The sequence below is a fragment of the Dipodomys spectabilis genome, unplaced genomic scaffold (genome assembly GCF_019054845.1).
Source record: "Dipodomys spectabilis isolate Male_0828 unplaced genomic scaffold, ASM1905484v1 ptg000215l, whole genome shotgun sequence".
NCBI lineage: Eukaryota > Metazoa > Chordata > Mammalia > Rodentia > Heteromyidae > Dipodomys > Dipodomys spectabilis.
In genome coordinates, this window is record NW_024870892.1 from 11356833 (window position 1) to 11381311 (window position 24479).

Below are 24479 nucleotides of genomic sequence, written 5' to 3' on the forward strand. Positions count from 1 at the left end.
AGGCAGAGCAAGGCGGGCAGCGCCAGTGCCCACCCGGGAGTGGAAAGTCACCCACACTTCTGCCCACGGCCCCCCTGCCCTGGACCCACCCCCAGAGCCCAGGGGACACGCCCGGGCCCCACTCCCAGAGCGCCTCCAAATTCCTGCGCGCTGAAGCGGGGCGCCCTGTGGGCCCGGCTCGCCCAGCCAGGTGAGCGCCACGGGTGCCGGGGTGCTGCCGGCAGCGCCTCGTGACCCAGCCTGGCCCACGAGCTGTCAGGCCCGTGATTTAGGGGGCCCCCGGAACGCTGGGGCGCCGGCCCGGCCCCGGCTCCTTGGGCAGAACGAGCTTGCTGGCAGCCGAGGCGGAAGCCGGGCAGGCCGCAGCAGGCTGCACACGGTCATAAATCAGGGCGGTCGGGCCAGGCCTGGCACCGCGGCCGGGCTGGGGACCGAGGAGGCCGCTCGCCCCCGCTCGCCCGGCCTCCGGTCTCAGCCTCCACCTCCTCCCTCAGCACTCCTCACCATGGCCAGCAGGGGCAGTGACCCCACTTTTCCACCTTTGCCTTCCCCCCACCACCCCACTGAGAGCTGTGTGGTGACCCTCCATGCGGGTCTGCTGTCCCCATCCCTGGCTGCCCCAGGCAGGAGTGACTGCCCCCCCCCCCTTTCTGGGCCAGCCGCCAGTTTCCCAGCGGCCTGCCAGGCCCCCACGTGGGAGGAGCGGACTCCAGGGAGCCCCCAACTCAGGCCCCCTCGCCCATAAACATTTACTGGGTTGTGGGGACTGACGTCAGCCTGCCCCCCGCTGTGGCTCCTGGGAAGAGCCCTGTCCAGAGCCCGCAGTCCCTGGGCTCCCCAGTGCCCCGGGCCTGCTCGGGGGAGGGGGGCCGAGGCGGGGTGGGAGGGGAGGGGGGGAGGGCCAGGATCGCCGCCAGAGCCCTGGCTCCTGGCCAGGGAGGAGCTGGCGATCGCAGCCCGGACACTTGCCTCCCGCACGCGCAAGGCTGTATCAGCCCTGCCACGCTCCTTGACCCCAGAAGACAGTAGTGAGTGAGTGGGGGGGGCGAGGAGCCTGCCTGGCACGTGCCGACCCTGGCTTCAGTCCCGGGTGCCACGAGGCCGGGCAGGAGGGCTGCGCAGCAAGGCCCGGCCCTCATCCCCAGTGCCAAGAGAAAAGGTGACCGGGGGAGGCCCAGGGTGCTCGCGCAGGGCGTGGAGAGCACCCCAGCTCAGCCCTGCTGGGCCCTCCACGCCCCACCTCAGCGGTCAGAACCCAAGTCCTGCTGGAACCTGTGGCTCACGCCTGACACCCAGCCACCGAGGGGGCCGAGGCCTGAGGACTGCAGTTTGGAGCCAGCTCAGGCAAGAAAGCCCATGAGACTCAGCTGCAGTTAACCACCAAAAAGCTGAATGTAGAGGTGTGGCCCAAGTGGTAGAGTGCCAGCCTTCAGGGGGAAATGTAAGGAACAGCATTCAGACCCTGAGTTCCAGCCTCCTAGGCCAGCACAAAAATCCTCTTTGACCCTACCTCCTCCCAGCCTGGCGGGCTTGGTGTGTCTGCCCCAAGGCCTTTGCACGTGCTGGGCCTGTGACCTTCCCCCTCGTCTCCAGTTTGAGGTGTCCCTCCTCACCCCACCCGGACAGCAGCTCCACACTCAGACCTCTTGTTCTGCCAGTTGCCTTCCTCCGCGTCACAGAGCCATTTGGTGGGGAGAGCGCCTCCCTGCAGGCTGGCCCTGCCCAGGACTGGACAGCGTGAATGGACTGGAGGCGTCCAGTGGGGTCTTCGCCTGCCCAGCCCCATTCCTGGTTCGGCGGCTCAGGCCTCGATTCATTTAACCTTTCTGGGGGGGAGGGGAGGGTGTGGTCCTAAGGTTTGAACCCAAGAGCTTGGGCTCACTAGACACCTGAGCCGCACCCCAACCCCTTTCTGCTTTATTTTTCCCTTAGAGTCTTTTCCCCCTCAGCCAACATGGATGAGAATTCTCTTCACTTCTACCTTCCAAATAGCTGGAATTACAGGCATGAATTACCGTGCTAGACTTTTAACAAGTATTTATGGAGCAGCTGTGCCAGGTATCATTCCAGGAAAACAGATGAAAATGAGGTCCCCATTTTTGGGGGGAAGCTCTGATCGGAACGGGAGCAAACAAGTGGATGAGGTTTCCCTCCAGAATCCTCCGGACGCTGCCAGAGGCCGCCAGGCGCTGGCAGGATGCGGGGGAGGGGTGGAGCGCACGGGGGCAGCAGGGAACCCGCGCCCACCGCAGCCTCGGAGGTTCTTTGTTTTGCTTTATTGCAAAGGTGCTGTACAGAGGCTACAGTTACATGAGCAGGTAGTGAGTGACCCCCTCTCTATCCCTTCCCTCCCCGACTCCCCCCCAACTTGTAAAGTTTATTTCCAATGATACAGCAATTCTTGCTGGTATCATTGTTGCAATGTGTCATCCTCTGTCCTTGTTTCTGCGTTTTTTGGGTTTGGTTTTGTTGGGGGTTTTTTGGTCAGTCACGGCTCTTGAACTCTGGGCCTGGGCGCTGTCCCTCAGCTCTTCAGCTCAAGGCGAGGGCTCTACCACTTGAGCCACAGCGCCACTTCCGGCTTTTTTCTTTTTGCTTATGTGGTGCTGAGGAATCGAACCCAGGGCCTCAGGCATGCAAGGCAAGCGCTCTACCACCGAGCCACCTTCCCAGCCCTAATGAGTACATTTCTTATCAAGCATTGTTGCCTCCTCTGTTTTCCCTTACCATCCCTGCCCCCCATCTCCACTACACTCCCCCTTCCCTCTCTGCGTGTTGATTCCCTTCCCCTCCCCAAATTAGACAAGATGCAGGACACCAAAATCAAGTACGGTGACCACGGGAGAAGAGCATAGTACGTGAAAAACAACAGGTTAGCCGGGCGCTGGTGGCTCACGCCTGTAATCCTAGCTACTCAGGAGGCTGAGATCTGAGGATCGCGGTTCAAAGCCAGCCCGGGCAGGAGAGACCGTGAGACTCCTATCTCCAATAAACCACCAGAAAACCAGAAGTGGCGCTGTGGCTCAAGTGGTAGAGCACTCGCCTTGAGCTGAAGAGCTGAGGGACAGCGCCCAGGCCCAGAGTTCAAACCCCACGGCCGACAAAAAAGAAAAACAACAGGTTCATTGTGCTTAGCGTCTCAGGGAGAAATCTTCCCTGAAGCTGCTGGGCACCCCCAAAAGGCCACTTAAGGAGAGGACCACCCCCTCTCCCCAAGTAGAGGAGGAGTATGGGAAGCAGACGGGAGATCAGGAGTAGGAGAGAGAGCGGGGGGGGGGGGGGGGGGGGTGGGGAACCCAGGGACCCAAGTCCTGGCTCCCTGCAGAGGCTAGTGAGCGCGGACTGGCCGCCAGCCCAGCTCCCTTATCTGTTGTTACAGGTCCTAGGCTTGGACTTGGGGCCGGGGCGCTGCCCCTGAGCTTTTTTGCTGAAGGCTAGTGCTCTTCCACTTGAACACAGCACCGGCTCCTGGTTTCTGTGATGAATTAGAGATGAGAGACTCGGGGACTTTTCCTGCTCAGGCTAGCCTCACACAGCAATCCTCGGATCAGAGCCTCCTGAGTAGCTAGATTACAGGCGTGAGCCACCAGCACCCTGCTGTCATACCTGCTTTGATATCCAAGGCCCAGAAAACCCTGGGTCCCAGGCCAGCCTAGGCGGCAGCATCTGCTTCCCCCAGGAACGGGCAGGGAACCCTTAGGCTTCAGCCACCCTCTGTCTGCCCACTGCTTGGGCTTGGGCCCACCAACACATGTGGGTCCTCAGCTGCGGGGGGGGGGGGGGGGGGCGGCGTCAAGGTCCTTTCAGAATGCTGGGTGATCAGCCTGCTGCCCACCCCTCCCAGGGGCCCTGCTGGGGAGGCGGGGGGGGGGGGGGGGGGGAGGGGGAACGCCTGGCTGGTGAATCCAGAACCTTCCTCCTACTCATTCTGGAAGCCTTGCAGAGTCTTGTATTTTAGCTTTATTCCAGAAATGTATTTTACAGGCTTTGTAGGGCTCGTGTGTGTGTGTGTGTGTGTGTGTGTGTGTGTGTGTGTGTGTGTGTGTGTGTGTGTGTGCGCCCCTGTGAATGTGAGCACTGGTCCTAGGGCTTGACCTCAGGGCCTGGGCACTGTCCCTGAGCTGCTTTTGCTCAAGGCTGGTGCTCTACCACTTGAGCCACAGCACCACTTCTGGCTTTTTCTGTGTATGTGGTGCTGAGGAATGGAATCCAGGGCTTCATGCCTGCGAGGCAAGCGCTCTACCACTGAGCCACCTTCCCAGCCCCATCGTCTCCTTTTGATTTGCCTGAGCTGTGTGCAGGGTGCTGAGCAGCTTGGGCTACAAAAGAGATGTCGATACATGATTTATACAGATGAGGAAAACTAAAGCTCAGAGCAGGCTAGGCATTTCCCCGAGGTCACACATCAGAGGTAGAGAAAGAACAAGTGTGTGCCTGGTGACCCTGGTGACATGGAGATGATCAGGTGACAAGAAAGGGAAAGAGGGAAACGCTGAGGGGGGGCAGCCGTGCAGGAAAGCCCATGAGACTTCAGTGAACCAGCAGCAAGCCAGACGTGGCGCTGTGGCTCAAGTGGTAGAGTCGCCTTGAGCTGAAGAGCTGAGGGACAGCACCCAGGCCCAGAGTTCAGGCCCCATGACCGACAAAAACAAAAAACTGGAAGTAGTGCTGTGACTCAACATGCTGGAGCAAAAGAGCTGAGGGACAGCGCCCAGGTCCTGAGTTCAAGCCCCACACTGACACACACAAAAGCTCAGGAACAGTGCCTAGGCCCTGAGGACTGGCCCAGAGAGCGAGAGCAGGTTGGCCTGCTTCCCTCTCCTGCCCCAATCTCCCCCCCCCCCCCCCCCCCCCCGCCATCAGACACTTCTCATCCTGGGCTCACCCCACTTCCCTGCTGACCCCCGTTAGGGAGTTAGGGAGGCCACCTGCTTGGGAGCCCAGGCCAGCCCTGTCTGGCAGCCACCACAATTAGCAGGAGCCTGGTGGCCTTGTGTGCAGCCACCGGCTGAGCCCTGAGCCCCTTCCCCAGCACTGCGCCCCGCCGCCAAGCCCCTTGGGTTTCCCAAATACAAACCAGGCGCCGGTCTGTTTGGATTTCAGGCTTCTGCTCATCTCCCAGCTCGAGTTCAAGTTCAACTCTGTGCGTGGGGGCAGGGGGGAGCCGAACCTCCCAGCGTCATGTCGCTCCCCATCCATGTAGCCATAAACTGGGGTCCAGGGATGATGGGGAAGTTGAGGCTACACCTCTCAGGCCAGCAGCGAGATCAGCACCCCACACACCTGTCTAGCGCCCCCAACCCCGGGGAACCCCTTGACCTGCCCCCTGCCTAGGGGAAGCCATCTGGGGTCCCTCACAGGTCTTGGGACCAGCAGGTGTCTCTTAGGAATTTTCCCTGAAAGCCTCAATGCTTTGGGGTTTTCTGAGCAACCCCCCCTCTCCCCCCCCCCCCCCCCCCCAGTGTCACAGTCCCTGGATTCCAGGGCTAAATCCCGGGCTCTGCTGCTTGGGGGATTGTAAGACTGAGCCAAAGGCCGCCTCCAGGCCTCAGTTTTCCCAGCATGCTATGGGTAGGCCCGCGGGGGGGAGGGGGGTACGGTGTCTCCCATGTGGATGTGTGGAGGAGGAAGCGTCCCGCTTTATGGGGGGTAGCGGGGGAGCTGGCCTGGCACACAAGGAGCGCGCACTGCTGGGCCGGCCAGGCCCCAGCTTCCCCCGTGGGGTGGGGAGGGGCTGAGCGGGAAACCGGGGCTAATTTTAGTCCTGATGACACCCCCTGGCTGCCTGCCCCATCCAAACATCCCCACCGCCAGGCTGGAGGTTCAAAGCACCCCGCCCCCAGCCCCGCAGCCCTGTTTATCCATGCCTGCCGCCAAGCATTCCTGGCCTGCCTGTGCCTGCTGCCCGGCCCTGTCCTGGGCTGCGTGGCCTGACCAGCCCATCCCGGGCCCCGTCCTGGGCCGCTGCCCCCCGGGGAGGACCGCAGCGCTGACCCCTGCCTGCGATCACTGCACGGGGCCCTGTGTGGTCCTTGTGAATCTTCCCTTCTGACATGTTTCCTGAGCACCTACTTCATGCACACTGCACCGGAGACCTGCAAGGATCCCGAACTTGGAGATACAGTCAAGGCAGGGAGCAAGTGGCATTTTTCTTTTCTTTTCTTTTTTGTGGGTCGTGGGGCCTGAACTCTGGGCCTGGGTGTTGTCCCTCAACTCTTCAGCTCAAGGCTGGCGCTCTACCACTTGAGCCACAGTACCACTTCCAGTTTTCTGGTGGTTTATTGGAGATAAGAGTCTCACGGATTTTCCTGCCTGCCTGGGCTGGCTTTGAACCGTGATCCTCAGATCTCAGCCTCCTGAGTAGTGAGGATGTTAGGCGTGAGCCACCAGCTGGGATTTTTCTGTTTTTCTTTTCTGTGTCTATCCTGGGACTTGAACTCAGAGCTTGGGTGCTACCCTTGAGCTTTTTCACTCAGGACTAGCGCTTTACTGCTTGAGCCGCACAGCTCCACTTCTGGCTTTTTGGGTGGTTATTTGGAGCTAAAGAGTCTCACGGACTTTCCTGCCCAAGCTGGATTTGAACCATGATCCTCATAGCTTCCTCAGTAGCTTAGTGAGCCACTGCACCAGGCTGAGGGTTTTCATGAAGCCTTTGTACTGTTTATTTATTCTTTGGTTGGTTTGCTTGTTTACTTAGTCATCCTAGATGTGGGTACTGAGCTCCACTATCTGTCAAGAAATACTTCAGATGGTTGACGTTGAACACGGAACCAAAAAGAGACCAAGATCCTCACAGGGCAGACCTTTTGGTAGGGAAAATCGCCACATAGCACGTATGTGTGGTCTTACTGGATGAAGGTGGTCCCCACAGAGGAGTGGAGTCAGGAGGCAAAGGTCATATGGGGGGGGGTAGACTTTAAAACCAGATGTCAGAGGGAGATGGCTGAGGGACTATGCACAGGTATAGAGAGAGGAGGGTTGCGGGTAGCATACGCAAAGGTCCTGGGGCATGAGCCATGAGGCTTTCTATACAGAGAGACCCAGGCTGTGTGATGTTGACTCTGAGGTCCATGGAGGCTTTGAGGACGGTGTGAGGCTGGGAACCCTCGAGTCTGCCTCTCTCCTGGTCACTGAGTGACATCCTTGTCTTCTTGTCACCGTTCACAGCGGGGCTGCAGCTGGGCGGGGGAGACTGAGTGGCTGCAGGTGGCTGCTGCTTGTCAATGAGGGCTTCCGGAATATTCTGAGCATCTCAGTAGGGGAAATTGCCACTCTCTAGAGAATGCTACTGGTAGACCCGGGGCGGGTGGGGACAGATCACACGTGGCTTCTCCACACGCTTGCTTCCTGCTGGCTGGGCCACGCGCCCAGGCTACTGGCACGCGCTCGCGCTCTCCCTCTCTCTCTCCCTCTCCCCCTTTTCTCTTTCTTTTCTCTTCTTTCTTCTCTATTTGCTGCTAGAAGGATGTACAGATGTCTCAGAAAGCCCAAAAAAAGTCCCCCCCAGCCAGTCCCCCTCAGCCTCGGCATCTTAGCCAGGTGTCCCGCTGTGAGAGGCGCCCGGCGCCCCCAGCCGCTCCCGCCCCCGCCCTCCTCCTCCTCGGCAGGGGAGAGAGGCCCCTTTGTTCCCGGCTCCTCTCCCCCGCCCCGCACCTGCGCGCCATTGTTTCTTCACCCCCTGTTTTGCAATGGACTCTGCTCCCCCCAACCCGACAAAAGATGCCCCACAGCCTTTATTTCCAGAAACTGGAAAATGAAGCGTGTCCGGCCTCCGCCCTTTCACCCACCCCGGGCTGAAACCGAAGCCCTGTGAACCTGCGGGGGCCGGGCCCGGGGTGAGGACAGGTGGAGGGGGGCGGGGTGCCAGGTTTCTGTCACCTTGGCCCCCCCTGCATTGGAGGGGGCCCCCCAGGCCATCCTGCTGAGCTGGGGGGAATAGATGCTTCTGTGCATTACAGGAGCGGAAAGTGAGGTCCCGAGAGCTCCAGGGGCTCAGGCCTGGGCGAGGGGTTTCTGGTCGCAGAAGGGTCATGGGGGTCGCAGGCCAGCGCGGCCGCCTGAGCCATGCGGGTCTGGCTGGGGCTCCATCTTCCTCGGGGCTCAGCCTGGCTGCACAAAGCGTCAGGACCCAGCGCTCTGAGGTCCGCCCGGGCAGATTCTCTTAGGGGATCTGCAGGTGGATTTAGGCTGCCATGGACGACTTCTGGGGAACATTCCAGAACATTCTAGGCTAGGGAAATGTGTTGCTCTCTGGAAGGAAGACCGCTGGGGGGTGGGGAGCAATAGCTGTGAATTCTACTGCCCTTCACCGGGCCTGGGTGGGAAGACGAGGAAGTGGGGGGCTGCAGCTCCTCCGCCATGCCCTCCGGTGAACCCCGGGCCTGAGCCACGCTCCGTGCGCCCATCACGCTTGCCGCCCACACGGCACACCTGGGCCCCGCGCCCCACACCTGGCTGCACGCGGAGGGGGAGGGGAGCAGGGGCAGCGGGCGGGGCTCCGTGGGGCAGGCCCAGGCTGGTGGGAGTGGGGAGCGGATGCGCTCTGCCCCTCGCACGCCCAAGGTCATTGCGATGTGGCGTCTTTGTCTCCTTTGCCTTCTGTCTCCTCTTTGGGCCGCTCAGTGTCCAGGGTCCCCCGCCGAGGACAGCAAGAAAAGGGTGCCGTCCCCTGCACCCCAGCACCACTCACCCCCACGGCTTCTCACCCACCTCGGCTCCTGCGGGGACTGCTTCCCGCCCCGCTCAGGCCCCTGCCCGACCCCGCACCCCCTTGGCTGCCAGCCCGCAGCCTCCAGGGATGAAATTTCCAGCGGTTTAGAATTCCATCCCACACTCCATCACCCACCCAGCCCAGCTCGGGGGGGGAGGCAGGGGGTGGGAGGAAGGGTCCTGTAAGAACAGGGGCACCGGCCCAGGGCTGTGGCTCACGCCTGTCATCCTAGCTACTCAGGAGGCTGAGCACTGAGGATCCAGGTTCAAAGCCAGCCCGGGTAGGAACATCCGTGAGACCCTTATCTCCAATAAACCACCAGAAAACCGGAAGTGGCACTGTGGCTCAAGCAGTAGAGGGCTTACGTTGAGCTGAAGAGCTGAGGGACAGCGCCCAGGCCAAGTTCAAGCCCCACAACTAACAGAGAGAGGGAGAGAGACAGACTGACAGATAGACAGACAAGCATGCAACCAGGTGGCACAGTTGCTTTTGCCTCTTTCCAAAAGGTGGCCTCACTTCGCCCAGAGGGGGACGTGGGGGTGTCCCAGGGGTTCCCCAGTCTAAACTCTGGGCCCAGCCCAGGTATCCTCGCCTGACAAATGTGGCTCAGAGAGGGCCGGGGGGCACACCACGTGCTGGACACATCGCTCTGGCGTGGGGTGGGGGTTCCTCTGGTGACACCAGCTGTCTCCCAGGGGACATTGGCTGGCCACAGATGGCCCAGGATCAAGTCCCGGTACCCACCCCACCCTGCCCCTCTGTTGGGGACCACGGATCTCTTAAGCAAGGCCGAAGGCACCCTTGGCCATGTGCAAAGACGCCATTCCAGGGACGCCTGAGGGGCAGGGGCCGCGGGCAGAGGTAGGCAGGGGAGGCCGGCCGCCCGGCCGGTGTCTGACCCTTCTCCCAAACGGAGATAAGAGAGCGGCTCGTTTACTCAGGGATGTTAGCTCAAGAGCTACCAGGATGATGTCGGCTTTTTGTTAGCGGAAAAGAACTTATTTCCTCATCCCCAGTTACCTATAACTTTTCCTGCCCTCCCCACCGCGCCATGCGGCAGCCGCCCGGGGCCGTGCCCCCCGGCTGGACGCTGCCCCGGCTCCCAGTGCTCACGTCGGCTCCGCGTCTTCCCCCTCCTACGCACCTGTTCCCCTCGCAGCCCTGGACGTGGCACCCCCACTTCCCAGCTGTGTGGCCTAGGGTGGACAAACAGTAGGGCTATGAGGAAGGCCAGAATGGCATCTGGCCCCAGAGCAGGTGGTGGACGGCGTGGCAGCTTCTGCAGGGAGGGGTGGCGGGGTGCATGCCCCCCTCCCCCAGGGAGAGGGCAGCGTGACCCAGGCCCAGGCCGCCTGGAGTGGCTGGGCAGCATCAGCGTCTAGACCCACAGGAGCCCCAAGGGTGATTGGGGTCCGGATGGGGATTGCTGGCCCCAATCTCTGTTTTCTGCCCCATCAGAGGAGCATGAGATTCCTGCCTGGTCCCCACGGAGTCACAGCGATCACCCACAGGGGTCCGTGTGCACACGGTGTGGACAGAGCTGCACAGGGCCCTGTCTGCCCCATGGAGCCCACCTACCAGTTGCCTCCTCTCTGCAGATGGCATTAAGCAAGAATTGGAGCTGGGTGTTGGTGGTTCACACCTGTAATCCCAACTATGCAAGGGACTGAGATCTGAGGATTGTGGTTCAAAGCCAGCCCCAGGCAGGAAAGTCTGAGACCCTTATCTCCATTTAACCACCAGAAAGCCAAAAGCGGAGCTGTGGCTCAAGTGGCAGAGTGCCAGCCTAGACAAAAAAGCTAAGGAACAGCACCCAGCCCCTGAGTTTAAGCTCCAGGACTGGCACACACATATAAAATCTAGAATTGGAGCTCAGCTAAGATTGGATCTTAGCTTAGGATGGAGGTGCACTCAGGTCAGGGTTTGGTGACTCTGCTAACTAGAGCCAGAGATCAATTTAAGATTAAGGTACATCTTAGGTTCTGGGACTCCCCAATGATTGGGACTCAGTCCAGGATCAAAGCTCAGCTGAGGATGAGGCTTGGTGTAGGGTGAAATTCTAGCCTAGGGTCAGCATTTGGCCAAAGATTGGGCTCTACCTGGTCAAAAGCTCAGGAAAAGATTAGCTCCAGCGATCAGCCCCGTAGGGCTCAGTCCATGATCAGAGGTCAGCCTGGGATTAGGGACTCAGCCAAAGATCAGGGCTCACCAGGAATCGGGGCCCAGTCAGGGATCGCGTTCAGTCCAGATTAGAACTCAACGAAGAATCAGGACCAGGATTCAGTTCAGAATCGGAACTCAACCAAGGATTGGGGCTCAGTCCAGATCAGAAATCAGCCGAGGATCGGGGCTCAGTCCAGATCAGAAATCAGCCGAGGATCGGGGCTCAGTGCAGATCAGAACTCAGCTGAGGATCGGGGCTCAGTGCAGGATCAGAGATCAAGCCTCAGCTCAGGATCTAGATTCGGCCCACAGTGGAGCAACAGACTGCAGGAGGAGCACTGGCCCTGCGGCCTAGCCCCGGAGCCTCCCTCTGCCCTGGGGACTGAGGTGGGCCTCTGCGGGCTGTGGGAGGCCCCAACAGAGGTGGGGGTTGGCGTGGAAAAATCCTGTCAGCCCCTGGGCCTGGCTGCTCCTGCCCCAGCCCACACCCCACTCCCGGCCTGCTGACAGCTGTTGCTCTCGGCACTCCAGAGATCTCAGCTCCCGGTGCAGGTGTGTGGGGACCCCCCAAGGACAGCGCCACCCCCAACCATCCAGCTGGCCAGAGGGCTGGGGGTAGAGGGGAAGAGCCCGAGGCTTTGAGACCTCTCTCCTTCTGGCTCCAGTCTCAGCCCGTCTGTCAGGAAATGTCAGGCCTTCGGGCCCAGCCCAGGATGAGGGACAAAACTCGGCCCCTCTGGGGCGCCTGGAAATGGGGTTAAGCAGCGGCTGTTTCCATGGCAGAGCTGCTCTCCGTGCACACTCCCTTTGCCGGGGAGGTAAGTCCCAGAGGTGGGGACGGAGGCTCTGACCCGCAGGACCTCAGTCCCAACCCAGGCTTGAATCCCTGGGGTCACAAACTATAAAATGGCCGGGCCAGATGCTGGTGGCTGACACCTGTAATCCTAGCTATTCAGGAGGCTGGAATATGAAGATCGGGGTTCGAAGCTCACCAGGGCCGGAAAGTCTGTGAGACTCTCCAGTGAACCAGCCAAAAGCTAGAAATGTGAGTGTGGCTCAAGTGGTAGAGTGCCCAAGCCCTCTCCCTCCCTCCCCCCCCCCGCCCCCGCCCCCGCCCCGTCTCCCCTGCCCCCCACAGGAGATACCCAAGCAAGAAAGGCGTTGAGGGGGCTTAGTGGACAGGGAAACCTCATGGCAGTGGTTGGGGTGCTCCCGGAAAGACAGGGAGTCCTGAAAGACGGGGGAGGGGGATGAGCCAGAAGATGAGGGGGTGACGATATGGGGGTGCAGACAGAGGCAGCTTGGCCCGGGTGGTATTCCAGGCAACTCAGTGCTGTGGGTGACGGGGCAGGGCAGCTGTGAGCTGGAAGCCGTGCCGCAGGGAGCTCCCGGCAGGTTCTGGAGCGCTGCCGTCTGGCCCAGGCTCCAGGGGCTCGTGCCTGGCTCCTCAGGAGGCTGAGACCTGGGCATGGTGGTTCAAAGCCAGCCTGGACAGGAGAGTCCATACGCTATTTTTTTATTGGCCTGGGCGCTGTCCCCGAGCCTCTCTGTGCTCCAAGCTAGTGCTCTACCACTACTGCCACAGTGCCACTTCCGGCTTTTTCTGAGTAGTTTGTTGGATATAAAGAGTCTCGCCAAGAAAAAAAGCTGGAAGTGGCGCTGTGGTTCAAGTGGTAGAGCACTAGCCTTGAGCTGAAGAACTGAGGGACAGCGCCCAGGGGCAGAGTTCAGGCCCCATGACTGACAAAAAAAGAAAGAAAAGAAATCCAAATGATTATGAAGGACTACTTTGAAAATCTATACCCAAAAAAGAAGGAAAACTGGGGCTGGGAATATGGCTTGGCTTAGTGGTAGAGTACTTGCATGAGGCCCTGGGTTTGATTCCTCAGTACCACATACACAGAGAAAGCCGCAAGTGGCGCTGTGGCTCAAGTGGTAGAGTGCTAGCTTTGAGCAAAAGAAGCTCAAGGACAGTGCCCAGGCCCTGAGTTCAATGTTACAGGACTGGGGGAAAAAAAGGGACAACTTAGTATAAATGGACAAATTTCTAGAGAGATAGAAACTGCCTAAGCTGAACCAAGTAGATATAAACCACTTAAACAGGCCAGTAACACACAGTGAGATTGAGGGAGTTATCAGAAGTCTTCCAACAAGGGAAAGCCCAGGCCCAGATGGATTCACTACTGAACTCTATAAGACTTTTTTTTTTTTTTTTTTGTCGGTCCTGGGGCTTGAACTCTTGGCCTGGGCGCTGTCCCTCAGTTCTTCAGCTCAAGGCTAGCGCTCTACCACTTGAGCTACAGTGCCACTTCTGGTTTTCTGGTGGTTTACTGGAGATAAGATTTCATGGACTTTCCTGTCTGGGCTGGCTTTGAACCAGGATCCTCAAATCTCAGCCTCCTGAGTAGCTAGGATTCCAGGCGTGAGCCACCGGCGCCCGGCTCTATGAGACTTTTAAAGATGAACTAACACAAGTACTCCTGGAGCTTTTCCATGAAATAGAAACAGAAGGGGCAATTCCAAACTCACCCTATGAAGCCAATGTCACACTCATCCCCAAACCAGGGAGGGATCCCACAGAAAGAAAAAGAGAACTACAGACCAACGTCTCTGATGAACACAGATGCAAAGCTCCGTAATAAAATACTAGCCAACAGAATCCAGAAGCAAATTATTTTAAAAAGTGGTACATTATGACCAAGTAGGCTTCTGACTCAAGGCTGGTTTAACATACACAGATCAATAAATTAATTCACCACATCAACAGAGCCAAGATCAAGAACTGCATAATCATTTCAGTAGATGAAGAAAAAGCCTTCAACAGAATACAACATCCATTCATGTTAAAAGCTTTGGAGAAACTAGGAAATGAAGGCACATTCCTTTTTTTATTTTGCCAGTCATAGGGCTTGAACTCTGGGCATGGACACTGTCCCTGAGCTCTTCAGCCACAGCGCCACTTCTGGTTTTCTGTTGGTTCATTGGAGATAAGAGTCTCACGGTCTTTCCTGCCTGGGCTGGCTTTGAACTGCGATCCTCAGATCTCAGCCTCCTGAGTAGCAGGGATGACAGACATGAGCCACCAGCACCTGATCACATCCCTTAAAATAATAAAGGTTATATGTGCCAGACCAACAGCCAACATCATACTGAAGGGTGAAAAACTAAAGCCATTTCCCCTAAAATCAGGAAGAGGCAAGGATGCCCACTATCTCCATTCCTCTTCAATATAATTCTGGAATTCTTAGCCAAAGCAATAAGGCAAGAAAGGGACATAAAAGGGATTCACATAGGGAAAGAAGAAGTCAAATTCTCCCTGTTTGCAGATGACATGAACTTATACCTAACTCACCCGAAAGACTCCATCCCAAAGCTTCTAGAGCTAAGCAACCACTTTGGCAAAGTAGCAAAATACAAAATTAAGCCATAAAAGTCAGTAGCCTTTCTGTATGCCAACAATGTACAAGCAGAAAGGTAAATCATGACAGCTCCATTTGCAATAGCCTGAAAAAAATACCTAGGCATAAACCGAACCAAAGACATAAAAGATCTTTTTTTTTCCCCCCTAGCATTATGGGATTTTTATTTGGAAGTAAATTTTGAACTATCAATACAAATGCCAAGATACCACATAAAACATCCACAGGAACTTTTTTTTTTTCATTTTTGAACTGCTCACAAACATTTCCAACATAATCAAACATACAGTTGAAAAATGGTACATTTTAAAAAATTGCATACAATGGAAATATATGTATGTATATATATTTTTATAAAGTTTAATAGACACTACTAGGGTTGACAGTTTAAGTCTATATGTAAGAATTTTTTTTTTTTTTTTTTTGGGTCCGGTCGTGGGGCCTGAACTCTGGGCCTGGGTGCTGTCCCTCAGCTCTTCAGCTCAAGGCTAGTGCTCTACCACTTGAGCCACAGCGCCACTTCCGGCTTTTTTTCTTTTTGCTTATGTGGTGCTGAGGAATCGAACCCAGGGCCTCATGCATGCAAGGCAAGCGCTCTACCACTGAGCCACCTTCCCAGCCCCTATATGTGAGAAATTACGTAATAAAAATAACCAGATTTTATTCAGCCATCAACCACTTCCACAACTAAATGTTAATTTGAGTAATAAAGCTTGTTGCCAATCCTTCTGGTTTATAGCCAAGAGGTACATTTATATTTAACAGAAGAGCTGAAAAACTCAAACTTAGTGTTTAGAAGTGGGTTAGAAAATGCGGCCAACCTGGGGGGGGGGGGGGGGGACAGGGATGGGAAGGGGAAACAAAGGAAGAGGCAACAATGCTTGATAAAAAAAAGAGTACTCGTTATCTTGCCCATGTAATTGTAACCCCTCTGTACTGTATTTTCACAATAAAAAAAAAGAAAAGAAAATGCAGCCACCATTTGAAAACTACCTTTAAAAAATGACCACCAGCCGGACTCCGGTGGCTCACGCCTGTCATCTTAGCTACTCAGGAGACTGAGATCTGAGGATCGCGGTTCAAAGCCAGCCCAGGCAGGAAAGTTCGTGAGACTCTCATCTCCAGTAAACCGCTAGAAAACCGGAGGTGGTGCTGTGGCTCAAGCGGTAGAGCGCTCGCCTTGAGCTGAAGAGCACAAGGACAGTGCCTAAGCCCAGAGTTCAAACCCCATGACCGACAAAAAAAAAAAAAATGACCACCATAGCTAGGCTCACTAAATTTATTTTATTATTAATTAATTTATTTATTTTGTTGGTCGTGGGACTTGAACTCTGGGCCTGGGCGCTGTCCCTCAGCTCTTCAGCTCAAGGCTAGCACTCTACCACTTGAGCCACAGCACCACTTCCGGCTTTTTTCTTTTTGCTTATGTGGTGCTGAGGAATCGAACCCAGGGCCTCATGCATGCAAGGCAAGCACTCTACCACTGAGCCACCTCCCAGCCCTAGGGGGAATTTTTTTAAACCACCAACAATGTAAAAAAATAAAATCCACTCACTCTGCTGCTGTTTCAAAATTTCAATGTTAGTTTCTACACGCCCTCCCCGCCCCCAACCCTGTTTGTAAGGAATTAAAACATTAGATCTGGTGAACAGCAAAGATTTCACTACATCTCAAATGCAGAACACCTATGAAAAAGAGGAATGTTGGCTTTCTAAACAGAAGCAGATTAGAAAAAAAAAAAAGATGCAGGACTCCTTGTTTTTCAGTAGTCTTAGAAAAACTTTCCATAAGAGAACTTGCCTTTTGTTGTTGTTCTTTTTTTGTCAGTTGTGGGGCTTGAACTCTGGGCCTGGGCGCTGTCCCTCAGCTCTTCAGCTCAAGGCTAGCGCTCTACCACTTGAGCTACAGCGCCACTTCCTGCTTTTTCTGCTTATGTGGTACTTAGGAATTGAACCCAGGGCCTCTTTCCTGCAAGGCAAGCACTCTACCACTGAGCCACCTTCCCAGCCCGAGTGCTTGCCTTGCATGCCTAAGGCCCTGGATTCGATTCCTCACTACCACATAAGCAGAAAAAGCCGGAAGTGGAGCTGTGGCTCGAGCGCTAGCCTTGAGGTGAAGAGCTGAGGGACAGCGCCCAAGCCCAGAGTTCAGGCTCCTAGACTGACAAAAAAAGGAAAAACTTTCCAGAATACTGATTCAGTCTATAAAAAGGAAAAAAAAAATCTTGCATTAGACTCCTTCAACATCTGCATACTGCTTCACACTGTTCTGCAGTAAATACCGGGCATTCTGAGCCTGGTCCTATGGTCCTGTAATGGTAATGATCTGATATTCGGATCCTTCTAAAGGCTCATCAGTTTTGATCGAAACTCCCAACTCATGACGGATTTGTTTAATTCTTTGACCACTTTTGCCAATAATAGATCCAGCCAAATCTTTGCGAACAGTTACTTGTGTAGTAATAATAGATCCACCAAGACCACCCTATGAGCCAGGACCACCTGCATGGGAATAATCAGACCCAGAGCCACCCGGTGGTTCGTAAACCATCTGCCATTCTGATGGGCTCCATGTATGCATCGCAGAGTCCCGAGTGTCATTGTAAAACCAACCATGCCATCATAGCGGTCTCCAGGTCTTCCTCTTCTGTCACAGGCCATTAGATCTCCTCCTCTACACGGAGGTGGTGGAGGAAGAGGAAGATTCCAAGCTTTGCTACTGCCCTGGCCACCTTGACCAGCAAGTAGAGGAGGAGGTGCATGACAAGGATTCATATCACCATCATCTCTTCTAGAAGGAAGCATGGGATGACCACCCCCACCCTCTTCCTTATATGGGAAATCCCACAGGATGTCCACGATGACCATCAAACATCATCGTAAAACCGCCATAATCATAGAAGTTGGGATCATAAGGCCGTGCACGTCCTTTAATGGGAGACTCATCAAAGATCAAGGATGGGGGCTGGGAAGGGGCTCAGTGGTTGAGCGCTTGCCTTGCATGCATGAGGCCTTTGGTTTGATTCCTCAGGACCACATAAGCAGAAAAAGCTGGAAGTGGGGCTGAGGCTCAAGTGGTAGAGTGCTCGTCTACAGCTGAAGAGCTGAGGGACAGCGCCCAGGCCCAGAGTTCAGGCCCCACGACCCACCAAAAAAAAAAAGATCAAGGATGATGTTTATGCCCTCTACCACTCTAGCAGGCTCTCCTCCAATAAGAACAACAGTGCCGTCAGCAGGATGACAGCATTCTTGGAAAAGCTTGATTGCTGTCTGAGTAGTCTCTTGGAATTCTTTGATTTTAGCACCTTTGACCTCAATAATTCCTCCCTGCCAAAAGCTGATGAAGCAACAGTCGCACCTCCCAGTCAAAGTCCCTTCCTCTAAGCATTCCACAGCTTCAGCTTCGAGCGGGAGCTGGCTGGTTGCAGGGGCAGTGGCAGCCGCAGGCCCACTTCTGGGGTAGGGATGACTTTCCTCGGACTCTCTCCAATTGTTTCAGTATCAGCACCAATGCTCCGTATGCGCACGCGGGCCACTGCTGTCTGGGACTGAAACACTGGCATTGTAGTCTGCACGGAGAGCCTTCACCTTCTTGCCTTTTTTCCCAATCACTGTCCCAGCCTTCTTGCTTTGAAGCGGAATGCGTAATTCAGCCATCTCGTCAGCATTCCGGGTTGTTTTTTTGTTTTTGTCAGTTGTGGGGCTTGAACTCTGGGCCTGGGCGCTGTCCCTCAGCTCTTCAGCTCAAGGCTAGCACTCTACCACTTGAGCCATGGCACCACTTCCTGTTTTTTTCTGCTTATGGGGTGCTGAGGAATCAAACCAGGGCCTCATACATGCAAGGAAAGCGCTCTACACTGAGCCCCCTTCCCAGCCCCTCAGAAGGACCTTTCTGTCCCCTGATCCTCCCCTACTGGCTTCAAACCACAATCCTCAGATTTTAGCCCTGAGTAGCTAGGATTGCTGGAATGAGCCACCAGTGTCTGGCTTGGGAGAAGATCTTTACCAGCAACAAAGCAGACAAAGGTCTAAAATCCAATATATACAAGAAGCTCAAGAAACTAGCCCCTCTCAAACCTAATAGATCTATCACTAAATGGGCAAGACATCTAAGGAGAGGCTTCTCAGAAGAGATGGTAAGAATGTCAAAGAAGCACATGAGGAAATGCTCATCATCCCTGGTCATAAAGGAAATGCAAATTAAAACAACTCTGAGATACCATCTCACCCCAGTTTTTTTTGGGGGGTCCGGTCATGGGGCCTGAACTCTGGGCCTGGGCGCTGTTCCTTAGCTCTTCAGCTCAAGGCTAGCACTACCACTGAGCCACCTTCCCAGCCCTCTCACTCCAGTTTGATTGGCCAATATTGTGAATTTGAACAACAAATGTTGGCAGGGATGTGGGGGAAAAGGAACCCTACTGCACTGCCGGTGGGAATTTAAACTAATACAACCACTCTGGACAACAGAAAACTAAACGTAGGCTGGGAATGTGACCTAATGGTAGAGTGCTTGCCTAGCATATATGAAGCCCTGGGTTTGATTCCTCAGTACCACTTAAACGGGAAAAGCTGGAAGTGGAGCTGTGGCTCAAGTGCTAGCCTTGAGCAAATGAAGCTCAGGGACAGTACCCAGTTCAAGCCCTAGGACTGGCAAAAACAAACAAACAAAAAAAATGAAACATAGAACTTCCCTATGACCCAGATATACCACTCCTAGGCATCTACCCTGAACATCATGAGCCAGGATAGGATAAAGTCACCTGCACAGCCATGTTCATTGCTGCGCTATTCACAACAGCCAAGCCATACGAACAGCCCAGATGCCCCACAGTAGATGACTGGATCCAACAAATGTGGTACCTAGTGGAATTTTACACAGCCATTAGAAAGAATAAAGAATAAAATAATATCATTTGTAGGGAAATGCATGGAACTAGAATATATCATGTTAAGTGAGGTAAGCCAAGCTCAGAGAGACAAGGCACAAGTTCTCTCTGATATACAGAAGTTAGATCTAAAATACACTGGGATATGACAATTTACACAGGATTCTAGATGTTGCATACAGTGAGACCAAAAGTGAATAGTCTTAGAAGAGAATCACAAAGGCACAATGCCTAAGTGCCTCTCCATATTTATATAAAATAACACACAAATAACATACAAACACGGAAACAAACTGACACATGGAAACAAGAGCCCTCTCTTTTTATTTTAGTTAAATCGTCTTGATATTATGATGATTCTGTCTTTTCCTCATGTGTGGTGTATTCCCACGTATATCTTCGAGAGGGTGTGGGGAGGGCACAGAGCTCATGGAAGAAAGGATGGAAAGGTTCAGCAGTGAAGCGCACTGGGCCTTGGGGAAAGTGAACTACGCAACTCGGTGGGTGGAGGGGGGGAGGGGAGAGGGACTGGGAGAGAGTGAGGAAATGGAAGACACTGTCCAAAAGAAAATGTATTACCTGGGCTGGGAAGGTGGCTCAGTGGTAGAGCACGTGCCTTGCATGACTGAGGCCCTGGGTTCGACTCCTCAGCACCACATAAGCCAAAAGAAAAAAGCCGGAAGTGGTGCTGTGGCTCAAGTGGTAGAGCGCTAGCCTTGAGCTGAAGAGCTGGGGGACAGCGCCCAGACCCAGAGTTTAGGCCCCACGACTGGACCAAAAAAAACAAACAAACAAAACAGAAAATGTGTTACCTGACTCATGTAACTGTAATACCTCTGTACATCACATTAGCATAATAATCCTTCTATAGTAACAATAATTTTTTTAAAGTCATGGGCTAGGCACCAGTGGTTCATGCCTGTAATACTAGCTACTCAGGAGGCTGAGATCTGAGGATCAAGGTTCAAAGCCACCCTTGGGCAAGAAAGTACATGAGAATCTTATCTCCAAGGAACCACCAAAAAACTGGAAGTGACACTGTGGTTCAAGTGGTAGAGCGCTCACCTTGAGCTGAAGAGCTGAGGGACAGCGCTCAAGCCCAGAGTTCAAGACCCATGGCAACTTATGGGTGACAGGCTTGCTGGAGCGAGTCTGATAAATCCCCAGCTTCCCCTGAAGAGGGATTATGGATTATTGGTCTTCCCCTGCTTCACTTTCCCTCTATGGCAAATTGCTTAGTATCTGGCGCTCGGATGGGAGGACAGAAGGAAGCGTCTTCTGGATTTCTGACCAGGATGATGTCTTAATGCAGTCCCAGGATTGATTCCACCCTCCAACCCCGATCTCGTGTGGAAGCTGCTTTCTCGAGCTGGTAGGAAGGTCTCCTGTGAGACACTCCTGGGCCTCTGTCCGAGGAGGTCTTTCCTGGCGACCTGTGACTCTTGGGCTTGGGGAGCGACCCTGGCGGGCACCGCCTGCTACAGAGCTGCGGCCGTGGCTGCTGAGCTGGGGCTGTCATTCCCAGAGCCATGGCAGAAAATTCCAGGTCAGAGTGGCACCTGAAGTAAAAATAATTTTATTGAACAGGAAGCAATAGCCCCATTGTGCCTTAGACTGTTGGTCATGCCCAAGGACAAAATAAACAAAACCAATCTTCCAGGATGTTCTGTCATACATTTCAGTAAATCTGTTGATCCCCTGGGGCATTTTATAGCCACCGAAAGCGCCCTGGGGTCCCGCCACCTGTGCCACCAGCACTGAGCCGCGAGCCAGAGGCCCCTGGCTGATACCTGTAACCCTAGATCTGGGCATCTCAGTTCAAAGCCAACCCATGAGCGGAAAGTCCATGAGAATCTTACCTCCAAGTAACCAGCAGAAAGTGGGAAGTAGATGGACTGGGAAGGTGGCTCAGTGGTAGACTGCTTGCCTAGCATGCATGAAGCCCTGGGTTCCATTCCTCAGTACCACATACACAGAAAAAGCCAGAAGTGGTGCTGTGGCTCAAGTGGTTGAGTGCTAGCCTTCAGCCAAAGAAGCTCAGGGACAGTGTCCAGGCCCTCAGTTCAAGCTGCCGAACTGACTTTAAAAAAGTGGGAAGTGGACCTGTGGCTCAAATGGTAGGGCACATTTTGAATGGGAACAAAAAAATGCTCAGTAACCAGCACCCAGGACCTGAGTTCAGGCCTCAGGGGGAGGGAGAGAGGTAAAAGGAGGGAGGGAGGGAGGGAGGGAGGAAGGAAGGAAGGAAGGATGGAAGGAAGGAAGGAAGGAAGGAAGGAAGGAAGGAAGGAAGGAAGGAAGGAAGGAAGGAAGGAAGGAAGGAAGGGAGGGAGGGAGGGAGGGAGGGAGGGAGGAAAGGAGGGAGGAAAGGAGGGAGGGAGGGAGGAAGATGGATGAGAGATGGGCTCAACGAACCCCTGGGGCCACCCCCAGAGCCCATTTTGAGACTCAGTGGCTCTGGTCAACTTCTCCTTTGTGCGTGTGTGCCCAAAGACACCCAGCCTCTTCCAAAGGTCCCAGCCGACAGTGCTTGAACTTTGTCCACCACTCCTGGGCAATCTAGCAGTTCCAATGACAGAGTTGAGATATGCTATCGTCAATGACCTAATAAATGGCAGGTGTCAGGAGGGAGAAAGCGCCTGGGTTTGGCTCAGGACCCGCTTCCGTCTTCCTCCTCTACCATTTTGCCTCAGTTCAGCATGGAGAGAGCAGTGCCTCCAGGTTTGGCGTCCTGCACAGCTGGCTGCGCACAGGTAAGCCCTCCTGGGCAGATGTGATCCACACCCTCCCCTTCTCCTTCCCCCCCCTGGGTTGCTGGGTCTCTCCTGGCCAAGGACCCTCCAGACCCTCCTGGGTGGCCGCGGGAAAGCCAGGGGGATGGCCTCTGGTCAGCTCACAGCTGGCTGTCACAATCCTGGGGTCACTGGGGAACCAGGCGTCTGGGCTGGCAGGTCCCGGGGTTGTGTGGGATTTGCCAAGCAGAGGAGCCCTGTCCCACCTTGTCCAGCTTGCGCCGGGGATGCACCCGCAGCCCCCTGCCCGCCAGGGTACTTCCTGGCCTGGGAAAGTGAGAAAATGGGGGCCACTTCCTCCCGACAGAGTCTGATAACCAAGACTGATTTTGAACTCACTGTGTAGCCTGGGCTGGCCTGGTACTCAGTACTTTTCCCAGGCAGGTGTGGAACTCTCCATCTTTGTTTGTTTCTTTGTTTTTGTTGGTCATGTTGAACTCAGGGTCTGAGTGCTGTCTGAGCTTTTTCTGCTCAAGGCTAGTGCTCTACCACTTTTTTTTTTTTTCTGGTCATGGGGCTTGAACTCAGGGCCTGGGTGCTGTCCCTGAGCTCTTTTGCTCAAGGCGAGCGCTCTACCACTTGAGCCACAGCTCCAATTTCAGTTTTCTGGCAGTTAATTGGAAATAAGAGTTTCAGGGACTTTCCTGCCTGGGCTGGCTTCGAACTGTAATCCTCAGATCTCACCCTCCTGAGTAGCTAGGATTCAACAGATGTGAGCCACCAGTGCCCAGCTTTAATCTTGCCTGCTCTCCCTGTGACATATAATGCCTTTAGTTTTTTTTTCCAGAGCTGACAACTGTTTTTATTCACTGTACTGGGTAGTGGTTTGGAGGGGGAGGTTCAGTAAGGTCCTCTTAAGATGTCTCCCAGGGGCTGGGAAGGTGGTTTAGTGGTACAGTGCTTGCCTATCATGCATGAAGCCCTGGGTTCGATTGCTCAGTACCATAGAAAAAGCCAGAAGTGGTACTGGGGTTCAAGTGGTAGAGTGCTAGCCTTGGGCAAAAAAGCTCAGGGACAGTGCCCAGTTCCTGAATTCAGACCCCAGGACTGGCCAAAAGAAAAAATAAATAAAAAAGATGTCGGGGCTGGGAAGGTGCTCAGTGGTAGAGTGCTTGCCTTGCATGCATGAGGCGCTGGGTTCGATTCCTCAGCACCACATAAGCAGAAAAAGCTGGAAGTGGTACTGTGGCTCAAGTGGTAGAGCGCTAGCCTTGAGCTGAAGAGCTGAGGGACGCGCGTAGGCCCAGAGTTCAGGCCCCACGACCACCAAAAACAAAAAACAAAATGTCTCCCATGCCTCCCTCAGTCACTCCTGGGCATATGGAATGTCTGCTTTGCCACTTGGAGCCACAGCTCCCACTTCCACTTTGGTTTTCTGGGGTTCACTGGAGATAAGAGTCTCACCGATTTTCCTGCCCGGACTCACTTTGAACCATGATCCTCGGATCTCAGCCTCCTGAGTACTCTCGTTCCTCTTCTAGAGAAAAAAATACTTTGGGGTCGGCATGAGTGGGACATGACCTTGGCCTTTTGTCCGCTGGGTCACTAGGGAGGACTTGTCCCCTAGGAAGGGTGAGGGGCCTCACCGCCATCTTGGTGGCCACTGCTTGAGTGTGTGTTAACCTGAGAGCCCTGGCCCACGAGCCCAGGCGAGAAGCTGGAAGCCACTGTCGCGCACACAGGGCCTATCTCCTGAAAGTCTCCCAAAACGTCACCGCCAGCCCCGCCCCGCTTCTGTCACTCAGGTTCCCTGCCAGTTTTCATCCACTTGGCCCCATAGACAAGGCCACAGGCGCAGCCCCCACGTGGAGTGCAGCCCGCCACGCAGGTGGCCAACAGGAGGTGTTCTGAGATGCCCAGCAGGGAGGGAGGGAGGCCGGTGGACGCATGCGTAGGTGAACGCAGGGGTGGATGCATGGGTGGAAAGACTGCCAGGCAGCCCTTACCCCAGCCGACTGTGCTCTCCAGGCCTCAGATCAATGAAGCAATGGCAACTAGGAGAAAACTTCTAGAAGCAGGACCCCTGAGCTCCTAGGAGGCACAGAACTTTGCCTGCATGGCACACAACTGTAGCTAGGATGAAGTTTCATGGACCCCTGGGCAAAGATGCGTGCTACCATAAAGCTTGGTCTGCAGGCTCTTGCGGCTTTTATTTCCCGCACTGTGGCAGTCCTGGGGCTTGAACTCATCCTGGGCACTGTCCCTGGGCTTCTTTTAGCTCAAGGCCGGGGCTCTACCACTTGAGCCACAGCTCCACTTCTGGATTTTTGGTGGCTCATCGGCAATAGTCTCATGGACGTTCCTACCCAAGCTGGTTTTGAACCATGACCCTCAGGTCTCAGCCTCCTGAGTAGCCGGGATGACAGGGGTGCACTACCAGGAAATGGTGGAAAAGAGATATTTTATGTAACCTAGTTTCTCTAAGCAGGTGTCAGTTCAACAAAGGAGCGTCAGCCGGTGCCCGGGTGACAGAGCATGCTGCCTGCGTGTGGCTTGTGGTTGGTGGGTGG

The 24479-nt window shown here is 54.8% G+C and overlaps 1 pseudogene; it reads right to left on the minus strand.

Annotated features, from left to right (window-relative positions):
* Window positions 1-16482: 16482 nt before the first annotated feature.
* On the minus strand, window positions 16483-17978 carry LOC122122845 (annotated as a pseudogene).
* Window positions 17979-24479: the final 6501 nt, after the last annotated feature.